The sequence below is a fragment of the Chiloscyllium plagiosum genome, chromosome 12, assembly GCF_004010195.1.
Source record: "Chiloscyllium plagiosum isolate BGI_BamShark_2017 chromosome 12, ASM401019v2, whole genome shotgun sequence".
Taxonomy (NCBI): domain Eukaryota; kingdom Metazoa; phylum Chordata; class Chondrichthyes; order Orectolobiformes; family Hemiscylliidae; genus Chiloscyllium; species Chiloscyllium plagiosum.
This window is the reverse complement of record NC_057721.1, coordinates 83440735-83455125: the sequence shown is the minus strand read 5'-3', so window position 1 is coordinate 83455125 and position 14391 is coordinate 83440735.

The window sequence follows — 14391 nt, the reverse complement described above, 5'->3', positions numbered from 1 at the left end:
GCTGCATGTTCACCTACCTTATTTCGTATACTTCTTGCATTGAAGTATACACACTTCAAACCACTTTCCTGTTTACAGGCACCCTCCTTTGAAATTGATGCCATGTTCCTAACCTCCCTACACTCCAGGTCCTGCACCCTAAAGCTACATTCTGGGTTCCCATGCCCCTGCAGAGTTAGTTTAACCCCCCCCCAAGGAATATGGGGGTGGTTTAGAGGAATATGGGTCAAGTGCTGGCAAATGGGACTAGATTAGGTTGGGATATCTGGTCTGCATGGTCGAGTTGGATTGAAGGGTCTATTTCTGTGCTGTACATCTCTTTACTCTTTCACTCTAAATACCTGAGGGGCAACTTTTCACACAGAGAGTGTGTGTATATGGAATGGGCTGCCAGAGAAAGTGATTTGAGGCAGGTACAACAGCAACATTTAAAAATACTTGGATAGGTACATGGATGGGAAGGGTTTAGAGGGATATGGATCAAATGCAGGCAATTGGAACTAGCTGAATGGGCACTATGGTCAGCATGGACCAGTTAGGCCAAAGGGCCTGCTTCCATGCTGTATTATTCTATGACTCTTTGACTCCATCGGCCAAGGATCTGCACACTCATTTAACCTGTCCAATTCACAGTGAAGCATCTCGTCATCTTCCTCAGTTTACCCTCCAATCCAGCTTTGTGCCATTTGCATGTTTGAGATATTACAATTGGTTCCCTCATCGAAATCATTAATATATATTTTAAATATTCGGGTTCAAACACTGATTCCTGCAGTACTCCCCTGGCCACTGGCTGCACTTGGAAAAAGACCCATTTATTCCAAATATTTGTTTCCTTGCTGCCAACCAGTTCTCTGTCCATTCCAGTACAATACCCCCAATCCTATGAATCTTAATTTTACATGCTAATCTCTTATGTGGGACCTTATCAATAGCCTTCTGAGCATCCAAGTAAACCACATCCCCTGGTTTCCTTTGACAACTCCACCAAGTATACATTGAAAAAAATAGTAAATCCTTGCTGACTCTGTGAGATCCTGTCACTATTTTCCAAATGCTTTGCTTTTAATTTTTAATAATTTTATAATTCTAGCTGGTCAACTGAAATCACAGTACAAAGTAAAACCACCCTTAAGTTTCATGATTGAAAGAGATACAAAAATCAAGATTGACTCTGCCATGATTTGTCAGGCAGTTCCAACAAAGCAAGTGGTGTTATAAGAACAGAAATCGCTGGAAATACTCAGTAGGTCTGGCAGCATCTGTGGGCAGAGCAACAGAATTAATTTTCAGTTCAATGGCCTTCGTCAGAACTGGAAAAATATAGAAATATAATAGGTTTAAAACAAGTACAAAGATAGGGAAATGGGAGGAGAAAAACAAACGGGAAGATCAAATCATAAAAGAGATGGTGAAAAAGAAAAAGAGGTGTTCAGACAAGCAAATTACATCTGAAGAGATGTAATTGGGAAATGCAGAATCATTACCAAAAGTTGCCACACAATAACAAAACAAAACAAAGGCTCAGGTTATGACTTAAAATTGTTGAACTCCATGCTGAGATCAGGAGACCATTAAGGATGAGACGTTGTTTCTAGGGTTTCACTAGAACAGCATAGAAGACCAAGGACAGAGAAGCCACAGTTAGAATGGAGTGAAGAATTAAAATAACAGCCAACTCCAAGCTCAGAATCATAGTTGAGAATGGAACAGCAATTTTCTGCAAAGCTATATAAGTTCAATTGTTTTGTTGGAAAGCTATAGAATTCTAATAGAATTAGCAGGTACATGAGAAGGCCATCTGACAGAGGTTTTTGTTTTTCTCTCCTTGAAAAACTCTATCATGACTCTGTGGAAATTTTGAGGTTTTGTGATTCAGGCTTCCATGTTGACATCCCTAAGTCGACATCTTGATCTGATAACTTGTGTACCTTTTCTGCAATCATTGATTCAAAAGGTTCGAGCTAGTGATAGATGTGAGCAACCAGAATCTGGAAATAAAATATATTAACTGTTTCTCAAATTCCGGAGGATGTCCTTGTTAAAGCAGCTGTCCTGTTTAAATGGCAGATCAGGAAAGTTGGAGGAAAAGTCGAGAAAGATCTTCCTCTCACTCAGTTTCACGCTTCAGCGAATGAGCAGAATGCTTATGCCATGAGCTACAAAGATTAACATTCTGCATCATCCATCTGCTTGTCCTCTAAGATCAGTAAAGTACTCCCCATTGTCATGGGTCATTATGCTTTTTCCAATGTATCATATTTAAACTGCTGCTGCTTCATAGCCTTAATAAATAGTTTAAAACCAGCTTTGAGTTCTAAACCATGTATTTTGGACAATCTGTGCCCTCCTAATTGGAATTTTACAGTGATCATCTGATGTTAGGAGTAATAGAGGAGTAGACAGAAGTGTTGCAGAGACAATGGTCACTTTGGAATGTTGAAAGCAGAGGGCAGTAGAATATGTATTTGTTGGAGGTTTTACATCCTTCCTCAGATAAGAGGACGAAAAGGCACAAAACATTCCAATTGTGGTCTCATCGAGGCTCTGTATAAATGCAGCAAGACATCCCTGCTCCTGTACTCAAACCCTTTTGCTATGAAGGCCAACATATCATTTGTCTTCTTGACCCCCTGTTGCATTTGCATGCTTACTTTCAGTGATCAGTGTACAAGGATACCCAGATCTCATTGCATATTCTCCTCTCTCAGTTTATAGTTATTCAGATAATAATCTGCCTTGCTGTTTTTGCTCCCACATTGGATACCCTCAGTATACTGCATTTGTCATGCATTTGCCCACTCACTCAGCCTGTCCAAATCATACTGAAGCATCTCTGCATTCTACTCACATTTCACTTTCCCACCCATCTTTGAGTTATCAGCACATTTGGAGAGATTACATTTAGTTCCCTCATCTAAATCATTAATATACACTGTGAATAACTGGGGTCCTAACACTGATCGCTGTGGTATCCCACTAGTTATTGCCTGCCATTTGGGAAAGGACCCATTTAATCCTACTCTTTGTTTACTGACTGCCAATCAGCTTTCTATCCTTTTCAATACAAGATTTTCAATCCCATGTGCTTTAATTTTACACACTAATCTCTTATGTGGGACTTCTGAAAGTCCAAATAAATCCATTGGCTTCCCTTATCAACACTATAAATTACATCCTCAAAGTTTTCCAACAAAATTGTCAAGCATGATTTCCCCTTCTTAAATCCATGCTGACTCTTTCTGATCATTCAACTCTTTTCCAAACATTCAGCTATTAAATGTTTGATCGAGGATTGGAGCATTTTCCTCATAGAAGACTGGTTCCTCTTTGCCGAGTGGTACAATTCCTGGTTTATCTCTGCCTCCCTTGTTAAATCAAGGCACCTCTGGTGGACCATCTCTAGCAGGCCTGGGCTTAGGTTCTACCTGCTCCAGAGGTATGTGATAACATCTCTGAACAAGTTGGTTAGAAAAATAGGTTAAATTAAAAATAAATTAAATAGGGGGGGTTACATAGTTACCTTCCAATTTGTAGGAACTGTTCCAGACTGTATAGAATCTTGGAAAATGACCACCAGTGCATGGAGTGTAGAAGCACACTGACTTTCTTCTTATAGTGCTGGGCATTCCTCCAGTTGGCTGCGACTGCCTGAACCTAGGTGGCAACCTTGGATCATGCAGTCACAGTATGGTATCTTGACCTCCACTGCTGACCCTGGAGGAAAACCAAGTCAGCATGATCCTATCCAGCAGAATCTCCAGTCTCCTGCCCACAAAGCTTGACATCTGTATCTCTCATTTGCAATGTTCCAAGCAAAGGTCAGAATCATGCTGATCAGCTATCGACTGACAATGCTTGTCTTGACGCACAATAGGCTTTTAAAGATGGCATGAGTGGATTTCAATGAAATCCGGGATACTTGCTATGTGCCATTGATGAAGTGAATTTGGTAAGATATGATGAGAAAACTCACTGGGCCTCATGGTGAGAATCACGTCAGACAACTCGACACAACTCAGACTTAGCTAAAACAAAGTAGCACTCAGATAGAGTCATCGAATCACAGAGAGATAATCCTGGAAATAGACCCTTCAGTCCAACTTCTGTGGGCGGCACGATGGCACAGTGGGCGGCACAGAGGCACAGTGGTTAGCACTGTTGCCTCACAGCACCAGAGACCCGGGTTCAATTCCCGCCTCAGGCGACTGACTGTGTGGAGTTTGCACATTCCCCCCGAGTCTGCGTGGGTTTCCTCCGGGTTATCCGGTTTCCTCCCACAATCCAAAAAATGTGCAGGTTAGGCGAATTGGCCATGCTAAATTGCCCGTAGTGTTAGGTGTAGGGGAATGGGTCTGGGTGGGTTACGCTTCGGCGGGTCGGTGTGGACTTGTTGGGCCGAAGGGTCTGTGTCCACACTGTAAGTAATCTAATCTAATCTTCTCTATGCGGAACAGTTATCCGATATAAATCTAATCCCAATTGCCAGCACTTAGTCCATGCCCCTATAAACCCTTCCTATTCATATACCCATCCAGATGCCTTTTAAATGTACCAGTCTCCACCACTTCCTCTGGCAGCTCAATCCATACATGCACCACCCTCTGCGTGAAAAAGTTGCCCCTTCGATCCATTTTATATTTTTCCCCCCTCACCTTAACCTAAGCCATCTAGTTTATGACTTCCCACCCCAGAGAAAAGACTTTGCCTATTTACCCTATCCATGTCCCTCATGATTTTATAAACCTCTATAAGGTCACCCCTTAGCTTCTGATGCTCCAGAGAAAATAGCACCAGACTATGCAGCCTCTCCCTATAGCTCAAAAACTCCAATCCTGGCAAAATCCTTGTAAATCTTTTCTGAACCCTTTCAAGTTTTACAACATTCTTTCTCCAGCAGAGAGACCAGAATTGCACACACAATACTCCAAAAGTGTCTTAACCAATGTCCTGTACTGCCGCAGCATGATCTCCCAACTCCAATATCAACACACTGACCAATAAAGGCAAGCAAACCAAACCAGATTCTGGAAGAGCACAGCAGTTCAGGCAGCATCCGAGGAGCAGTAAAATCGACATTTTGGGCAAAAGCCCTTCATCAGGAATAAAGGCAGAGAGCCTGAAGCGTGGAGAGATAAGCTAGAGGAGGGTGGGGGTGGGGAGAAAGTAGCATAGAGTACAATAGGTGAGTGGGGAAGGGGAATGAAGGTGATAGGTCGGGGGCAGGGGGAGGGTGGAATGGATAGGTGGAAAAGAAGATAGGCAGGTAGGACAGGTCATGGGGACAGTGCTGAGCTGGAAGTTTGGAACTAGGGTGAGGTGGGGGAAGGGGAAATGAGGAAACTGTTGAAGTCCACATTGATGCCCTGGGGTTGAAGTGTTCAAAGGCGTAAGATGAGGCATTCTTCCTCCAGGCGTCTAGTGGTGAGGGAGCGGCGGTGAAGGAGGTCCAGGACCTCCATGTCCTCGGCAGAGTGGGAGGGGGAGTTGAAATGTTGGGCCACAGGGCGGTATGGTTGACTAGTGTGGGTGCCCCGGAGATGTTGGTGCTCTTCCAGCACCACTAATCCAGAATCTGGTTTCCAGCATCTGCAGTCATTGTTTTTACCAAGCATACCAAACCAGTTCAGTATTTATTTCAAATATTCCCTCTCTTGACACAAGCATAAAGCTTCCATTTACATGTTATTTGCGATATTTAAGCAATCACACAAACTTTGTCTTTTTTTTGTTCTTGGAATGAGTGATGCTGGTAAAGACTGCATTCATTATCCATTCCTAATTGCCCTTGAGAAGGAGTAATGAACTATCTTCTGGAATTGAAGCAGAGTAGGGATACCAATAATATTGTTAGGGAGTTCCAAGATTTTAATCTAGTGACAATGAGGTTGCAGCAATACTTTTCCAAAGTCAGGATGGCATGTTGCTTGGATGAATGGTAGTGTTCTCATGTATCTGCAGTTGTTCTTCTAGAAGGCAGAGGTGTTAGATTTGGAAGGAACTGTTAGACAGGCCCTAATGACCATTTGCAATGCACCCTGCAAATGGTATATATTGCTGCTACTATGCACCAATAACGGATCAAGTGAATCTTGAATGTGAGTATTGGTGCGATTAAGTCAGTAGTTCTGTCTTGGATGATGTCAAGGTTTTTGATAATTATTGGAGCTGCACTCATTCAGGCAAGTGAACAATCTTCCATCACATTCCAAACTAGTAACTTGAACACGGAGGTCTGGTTTGGGAGTCTGAAAATAATTTAACTACTGCAGTATTCTCAATGTTTGACCTGTACTTGTAACCACAGTATTTGTGTGGTTGATCCAGTCAAAACTTTGGCCAATGGCAACCTAAAGAATATAGAAGTTGGGAGGAATTCAATAAAAGCAATGCCCTAGTAGTGAGATTCTCTTTTATTAGTGTTAGTCATTCCATGACAGTTGTCTGGCACAAATGATACTTGTTACATACCAGTTAAAAACTAACTGTTATCTAGCTTTTGCTGCATATGAAAACAAACTGCCTCAGTATCTCAACAATTATGAGTGGTACTGAACAATGTGTAATCATCAGTGAACATCCAAATTTCCAACCTGATGGAAGTGATACTCATTGATGAAGCAGCTGAAGGCCATGAGCCTTGGACATGAGCCTGAAAGATTCCTTCTATGATGTTCTTGGGCTGAGATGATTGGCTTCCACAACCACCAAAATCTTCCTTTGTATTAGGCATGAGTCCAAGCAGTTTTTGTCTTCATTACCATTGACTTATTGCTACATAAATACTGCTTAATAGCACTGTTGACAACACTTTCCATCATTTTGTTGATGAGTGAATGTACACGAATGAAGCTGTAATTGACCTGATCAAATTTGCACATTTCGTGGACAAGTCATTTGTGGACAATGATTCACATTGTCAGATAGATGCCAGTGGGTTTTAGTTGTACTGGAATGGATTAGCTAAGGACTGACTGATTTCAAGCACGTTTTGAGGAAAGCAGTTAGGACGTGGTCATGACCCATAGCCTTTGCTGTATTCAATGCCTTTGGGCTTTTTGATAGTGTGTGAAGTGATTGAAATTGTCTGACCACCCATATCTGTGAAGCTCAGGAAGAATCCTGGACAAATTGGGCACTCATACATTCTGCCTGAAGCTGGTAATAAATGCTTTAGCCTTGTCTGAGGCACTTACATGCTGGGCTGACATCATTGAGCAGAGGTACATGGATGTAGGTTTGCTCACTAAGCTGGAAGGTTCATTTCCAGACATTTCATCACCCTACTAGGTAACATCGTCAGTGGGCCTCCGGGCGAAGCACTGTTGATAATTCCTGCTTTCTATTTATATGTTTGGGTTACTTTGGGTTGGTGATATTATTTCCGATGGTGATTCATTTCCGGTGGTGATGTCATTTCCTGTTCTTTGTCTCGGGGGTGGTATGTGTAAATCATGTTTCTCAGGATTCCCTCCAACAATTTGTTCACCACTAAAGTCAGGCTCATGGGTCTATAGTTTTCCTTACCACCTTCCTTCAATAGTGGCACCGCATTAGCCAACCTCCAATCATCTGTCACCTCACCTGTGACTATCAATGATACAAATATCTCAGCAAGGGGCCCAGCAAACACTTCCCTAGCTTTTCACAGAGTTCTGGGGCACACCTGATCAGGCCCTGGGGATTTATCCACATTTATGCATTTTAAGACATCCAGCACCTCCACATATGTAATTTGGACATTTTTCAAGATGTCACCATCTATTTGCCCACATTCTATATCTTCCATGTCCTTCTTCACAATAAATACTAATGCAAAATACTTGTTTAGTATCTCCCCTATTCATGTGGTTCCACACATAGGCTGCTCTTTGAGAGGCCCTATTCTCCCCCTAAGTTACCCCTTTGTCCTAAATGTATTTGTAAAATTCCTTTTGATTCTCCTAAACCCTATATGACAAAGCTATCTCATGTCCCCTTTCCACCCTCCTCATTTCCCTCTTATACTTGTACTGCCTTTCTAATCTTCGAAGGATTCACTCAATTGCTGCTGTCTCTACATGACATATACTTTCTTCTGTTTTTCAGTGGCAGCAGCAACTCAAAAGGGCGGGAGCTTGGACCAGGGGCCTGCTGGGAGTGGTGAGTCACTGATTTGAGCTTTTATATTTGAAGTCAGAAAGCAGATGTTTATGGGAAAGGAGGGACTTCTTATTTTTATTTCTGTCCAGCTACATAAGTCAGTGTTTTCTCAACCCAAGATCCTACCATTGAAGAGCCTCCCATCCAACTGCCTCCTCTAACTTTAAAGATGAGGGACAAATCAGCTAGTTATAGGGGGACTAGCAGGGATGGCAGTGCAGGGAGAGCAATGTTCCTCCCGCATTATGTTTGAGGTGAGGGACACCATTAGTGTCCCATTCAAGTACATCTGCAGGAAGTGCACCCAACTCTCTCTCTCCTCCAAGACCATGTTAGGGAACTGGAGCGGGAGCTGCATGAACTTCGGATTATTTGGGAGGCAGAGGCTGTGATAGTTGAGTTATAGGGAAGTGGTTACTCCTCGGCACAAAGAAAGCTGAGTGACTGTTCGAAGGAGGAAATAGCAGTCAGTGGACAGATCCCCTGTGGTCGTTGCCCTGAAAAACATGTATACCATTTTGGATACTGTTGAGGGGTATGACTTACCAGGGGTATGCAGTGGAGCCCAGGTCTCTGGCACAGAGCCTGTCCCTGTTGTGCAGAAGGGAAGGAGGGAAAGGGAGAGAGTATTAGTCATTGGTGACTCAATTGTTACAGGCTCAAGTAGATGTTTGTTGGGAATGAACGAGACTCACGGTTGGTGTGTTGCCTCCTAGATGCCAGGGTCCGTGATGTCTCAGATCGTATCTTTGGAGTCCTGAAGGGAGAGGGTGACCAATCTCAAGTCATGGTCCACGTAGGTATCAATGACATTGGTAGAAAGAGAGATAGGGATGTAAGGCAGGATTTCAGGGAACTAGGGTGGAAGCTGAGAGCTAGAACAAACAGAGTTGTTATCTCTGGTTTGTTACACGTGCCACTTGATTGCGAGGCAAGGAATAGGGAGAGATATCAGCTAAACACTGCAAGGATGGTGCAGGAGGGAGGGTATCAGGTACTTGGATAATTGGGGCTTATTCTGGGGAAGCTGGGACCTGTACAAACAAGACAGTCTTCATTTGAACCAGAGGGGTACTAATACCTGGGTGGGAAATTTGCTGGTGCTATTCGGATGGGTTTAAACTAGCTCAGCAGGGGGATGGGAACCTGAAGTGTAGTTGCAGTGTACAGGAGGATGAGAATAGGGAGGGCAAGGACAAGATTTCAGGGTCACAGAAATGTGCTAGCAGAAGTGATACTCATTGATGAAGCAGCTGAAGGCCATGAGCCTTGGACATGAGCCTGAAAGATTCCTTCTATGATTTGAAGTGTGTCTACTTCAACGTCAGAATTATCCGAAATAAGGTAGGTGAGCTAGCAGCATGGATAGGTACCTGGGACTTCGATGTTGTGGCCATTTCGGCCACATGGATAGAGCAGGGTGAGGAATGGAAGTTGCAGGTTCCAGGGCTTAGATCTTTCATTAAGAACAGGCAAGGTAGTAAAAGAGGGGGAGGTTTGGCCTTGTTAGTCAAGGATAGTATAACAGTGGTGAGAGAACTTTTGACGAGGACTCGTCTACTGAGGTAGTGTGGGCTGAGGTTAGAAACAGGAGAGGAGAGGTCACATTGCTTGGAGTTTTTTATAGGCCTATGCAGAGTTCCAGGGAGATGGAAGAGAGGATTGGCAAAACTATTCTGGGTAGGAGTGAAAGAAACAGGGTGGTCATTATGGGGGACTTTAACTTCCCCAACATTGACTGGAAATGCTATAAATCTTGTATGTCGGATGGATCAGTTTTTGTCCAATGTGTACAGGAGGGTTTTCTGACACAGTATGTAGAAGGTCCGACAAGAGAGGAGGCCACACTGGATCTGGTGCTTGGTAATGAACCAGGCCAGGTGTTTGATTTAGTTGCAGGTGAGCACTTTGGAGAGAGTGACCATAATTCACATTTAGTTTAGCCATGGAAAGGGATAGGTATATGCCACAGGTCAAGGATTATCGATGGGGCAAAGGCAATTATAATGCAATTAGGCAAGAATTAGGGTGCATAGAATGGGGTAGCAAAATGCAGGGGATGCAGACAATGGAAATGTGGGGCTGGTTTAAGGAACAGATATTGCGTGTCTTTGATAGGTATGTCCCTGTCAGGCAGAGAGGAAGTGATACGGTAAGGGAACCGTGGTTTACTACAGAAATTGCATCTCTTGTTAAACAGAAGGAGGCTTATGTTGTTGATGAGGCAAGATGGTTCAGATGAGGCGATGGAGAGTTACAGATCAACTAGGAAGGATTTAAAGAGAGAGTTAAGAAGAGCAAAGAGAGGACATGAGCAGTCTTTAGCAAATACAATAGAGGAGAACCCTAAAGTTTTCTATAGGTGTGTGAGGAATAAAAGAATGACTAGGGTAGGAATAGGGCCAGTCAAAGACAGAAGTGGGGAGTTGAGCGTGGTCCCTGTGGAGATCAGAGAGGTGCTAAACGAACATTTTTCATCGGTTTTCACTCAGGAAAAGGAGAATATTGTAGAGGAGAAGAATGAGGTACGAGATATTAGACTAGAAAGGATCGAGGTTAGTTACGAACTGGTGTTATCAATTCTAGAATGAGTGAAAGTAGACAAGTCACCTAGGCCAGATGGGATTTATCTGAGGATTCTCTGGGAAGCTAGGGAGGAGATAGCAGCACCTTTGGCTTTGATATTTGAGTCGTCATTGTCTACAGGTTCAGTACCAGAGGACTGGAGGATTGCAAGTGTTGTGCCCTTGTTCAAGAAGGGCAGTAGAGGTGACCCAGGTAATTATGGACCAGTGAGCCTTACTTCTGTCGTAGGAAAGGTTTTGGAAAGGATTATAAGAGATAAGATTTATAATCATCTAGCAAGCAACAATTTGATTTCAGATAGTCAATATGGTTTCGTTAAGGGCAGGTCATGTCTCACAAATCTCATTCAGTTTTTGAGAAAGTGACCAAACATGTAGAGGAGGCTGGAGCAGTTGATGTGGTATACTTGGACTTCAGTAAAGCCTTTGATAAGTATCCACAGGCTGTTGGAGAAAAAGCAGAGGCATGGAATTGAGGGTGATTTAGTAGTTTGGACTCGAAACTGGCTTTCTGAAAGAAGGTGGTTGATGGAAAATATTCAGCCTGGAATCCAGTTACTAGTGGTGTGCCACAAGGATCTGTTTTGGGACTGCTACTGTTTGTCATTTTCATAAATGACTTAGACGCAGGCATAGGTGGATGGATTAGTAAATTTGCAGACGACACTAAAGTAAATGGAGTAGTGGACTGTTTGGAAGAATGTTACAAATTGCAGAGGGACTTAGATAAACTGCAGAATTGGGCTGAGAGGTGGCAAATGGAGTTCAATGCAGCTAAATGTGAGGTGATGCACTTTGGGAAGAATAACAGGAAGGCCGAGTACTGGGTCGATGGAAAGATTCTTGGCAGTGTGGATGTACAGAGGGATCTTGGAGTCCATGTACATAGATCCCTGAAAGTTGCCAACCAGGTAGATAGTGTTGTTAAGAAGGCATACGGTGTGTTAAGTTTCAATTGTAGAAGGATTGAGTTCCGTAGCCACAATATCATTCTGCAACTATACAAAACACTCGTGTGGCCACACTTGGAAGATTGTGTACAGTTCCGGTCGCCATTTTTTGGGAAGGATGTGGAAGCATTGGAAAAGGTGCAGAGGAGGTTTACCAGGATGTTGCCTGGTCTGGAGGGAAGGTCTTGTGAGAAAAGACTGGGAGATTTGGGTCTATTCTCATTGGAAAGAAGAAGGCTAAGAGGGGATTTGATAGAGACATACAAGATGATCAGAGGATTAGATAGGGTAGACAGTGAAAGTCTTTTTCAGAGGATGATGATGTCAGCTTGTATGAGGGGGCATAAGTTCAAATTGAGGGGTGATAGATTTAAGACATACATCAGAGGCATGTTCTTTACGCAGAGAGTGGTAAGGGCGTGGAATGCCTTACCTGCTAATGTAGTCAACTTAGCCACTTTAGGGAGATTTAAACAATCCTTGGATAAGCACATGGATGATGATGGGATAATGTAGGGGGACGAGCTGAGAATAGTTCACAGGTCGGTGCAACATCGAGGGCTGAAGGGCCTGTTCTGTGCCGTAGTGTTCTCTGTTCTATGTTCTTTTTCTTGTAATAGATTGGCAGGAAGTTAGAAGAACACAGCAAGCCAGGCAGCATCAGGAGGTGGAAGAGTCAACATTTCGGGTATAACCCTTCTTCAGGACTGCGGGTAGGTGTAGGGAGAGCTACAGATAAAGGGGGTGACAGAGCAAGCTGGTGGAGTGGGAACAGATGAAGACATTTAGAGGGTATGACCTGGTTGCTCAATGGGAGGAATGAATGCAGTAGGTGGCAGGGGGGAGTGTAAGGGAGATGGGGCTGGGAAGGGAGGTTATTTGAAATTGGAGAACTTAATGTTGACCCCTCCAGGCTGTAGACTGCCCAGGTGGAAGATGAGGTGTTGTTCCTCTAATTTGCAGTTTCGTCTGTCGAGGCATTGGAGGAGGCAAAGGATAGTCATATTGGAAAGGAATTAGGAAGGGGAATTAAAATAGACAGTGACTGGGACGTCGTGTCGGCCTCTGCGGGCCCTGCTGAGATGCTCAGTGAACCATTCCCTAAATTTACGGTCGGTATCCTTGATGTAGAGAAGACCACATCGGGAGCACCAAATGCAGTTAACTAGGTTGAAGGAGAGGCTGGTGAATCTCTGTCGCACCAGGAAGGACTGTTTGGGCCCTGGATGGAGGTGAGGTGAGTGGTGTACAAGCAAGCTTCGGATCTTTTCCAGTTGTAGGGGAAGGTACTTGGTGGTTCAAGGGTATTAGTGGGGAGAGTGGTGCAAACCTCAGACTGTCAAAGGGAACAGTCCTTGCGGAAGACAGAGAGGGGTGGGGAGGGAAAGATGTTGTTGGTGATGGGGTCCAGTTGAAGTTGCGGAGATGTTTAAGGATGATGCATTGGATGTGGAGATTGGTGGGTTGGTAGGTGAGGACAAGGGGGACTCTGCCTTTATTGCATTCGGAGGAGGGGGTTTAGAGCAGTGGAACAGAAAACAGAGTTGTGCAATGGAGGGCTGTCTGGATGACAGAGGGAGGAAAAGCATGTTGTTCAAAATAGGTGGACATCTGAGATGCTTGAGAGTGCAATGTCTTCTCGTCTGAGCAGATGTGGCGGAGGTGGAGGAATTGGGAGAACGAGGTGGAGTTCTTGCAGGATAATGGGTGAGAGGTAGTTATGGAATCAGTGGGTTTGTAATGCATGTCCGTCTGGAGACTTTCACTGGAGATGGAAATGGAGAGGTCAAGAAAGAGTAGGGAGGTATTTGAATTGGACCAAGTGAATTTGAGGGTGGGGTGGATGTTATGGGTAAAGTCAATGAACTTCTCCAGTTCAGCCTGGGTGCAGAATGCTGTGCTGGTGTAATCATTAATGTAACAGCGGAAGAGTTGGGGCACAGTGTTTGTGTATATACTGAAGAGGGACTGTTCGATATAGCCAACAAAGAGGCAGTCATAGCTGGGGCCCATCTGGCTGTCCATGGCCACCCACTTGATTTGGAGGAAATGGAAGGAGTTAAAAGAGACGTTATTGAGGGTGAGGACCAGTTTGGTGAGGCGGAGGAGGGTATTGGTGGAGGAGGAGTGGACAGATCAGTTGGGAGGAAGAAGCGGAGGGCCTGGAGGCTATCCTTGTGGGGTATGGTTGTGTAGAAGGACTGTATGTCCATAGTGAAGATAAAGTGGCAGGGAACTTGAAGAATCTGAAGAGATGGAGGGTGTGGTTAGAGTCACGGATGTAGGTGGGAAGTGCTTTAACCAAAGGAGAGAGGTAGAACTGGGCAGTGCGGGCCTGAGAGTCTAGGGATTCCAGCATCTGCAGTTTTATTGTCTCTTCTTTTTCTTGACCAAAACCTTAATTTCTCTAGTCATCTAGCATTTCCTGCACCTACCAGCCTTGCCTTTCAACCTAACAGGAACATACTGTCTCTGGACTCTTGTTATCTCATTTTTGAAGACTTCCCATTTTCCAGCCATCATTTTACCTGCAGACATCTGTCCCCAGTCAACTTTCAAAAGTTCTTGTCTAACACCGCCAAAATTGGCCTTCCTCCCATTTAGGAGAAAGTGAGGACTGCAGATGCTGGAGATCAGAGCTGAAAAATGTGTTGCTGGAAAAGTGCAGCAGGTCTGGCAGCATCCAAGGAGCAGGAGAATCGACGTTTCGGGCA